Genomic DNA, 734 nt, shown 5'->3' with positions numbered 1-734 from the left:
CCATACTTATTCAAACTCCCTTCCTTCCTTTCCCCAATATTTCCACTGAAAGTCTACCATTCTCAGCTTGGCTGTCTGTGGAAAAATATTTTTATATATTCTAAAGTCTACCTCTTGTTTGCCCTCTCAAACATTATTTATAAAGCTATGTGAAAGCACACCCAGCTCAGAACCCAGGACCTGCATTTTAGAATATATGTCTTAAAATCTTATAGGATAGTCCTCGCTTCAACAGCACATACTCGAGAATTGAAATGATGCAGAGATTAGCATGGCCCTTGCACAAGGATGACATGCAATTCATGAAATATTCCATAGTTTGGAGTGAAATAGATAAAGGGGACTAAGAATATACTTCACTCATTAATTCAATAAATATTTATTGAGGGACTTCATTTTGCCATTCAGAGTGCTTGCTTGGTCCAATGGTAAAAAAAAAATAGGCAAGATCTGTGCTCTATGAAGTTGATGTAAAAGAAGTAAAGTAATTACAAATTGTGATGAATGAATGCTATGAAGTAAATAAAAAGGGAGCTGAGATAGAAAATAGTGGAAAGGAATGATTTTGGATGGGGCTTTTTCACTGGCAAATCCAAGTGGGGAGGACCAGGTGAATTTTTTTTTCTGATGTTTTTAACACGTTCATTTAAACTTTAGTAACAAATCATCAAAATACAAATATAGAGCAAGAATATTATTTAATGAACTAGTAGAGAGAAATTTGTCACAATTCT

The 734-nt window shown here is 34.2% G+C and overlaps 1 non-coding gene across 1 annotated transcript; it reads left to right on the top strand.

Moving 5' to 3' along the window:
* Window positions 1-219: 219 nt before the first annotated feature.
* On the top strand, window positions 220-322 carry LOC115940145 (U6 spliceosomal RNA). Its single transcript, XR_004074940.1, has one exon. It is a non-coding gene; the product is annotated as a U6 spliceosomal RNA (small nuclear RNA).
* The last annotated feature ends 412 nt before the right edge of the window (window positions 323-734 follow it).

This window comes from Leptonychotes weddellii, chromosome 2 (genome assembly GCF_054177405.1).
Source record: "Leptonychotes weddellii isolate Sample4059 chromosome 2, ASM5417740v2, whole genome shotgun sequence".
NCBI lineage: Eukaryota > Metazoa > Chordata > Mammalia > Carnivora > Phocidae > Leptonychotes > Leptonychotes weddellii.
Note: the sequence above shows the minus strand (reverse complement) of the source record. Positions and strands in the feature narration are given on the sequence as shown.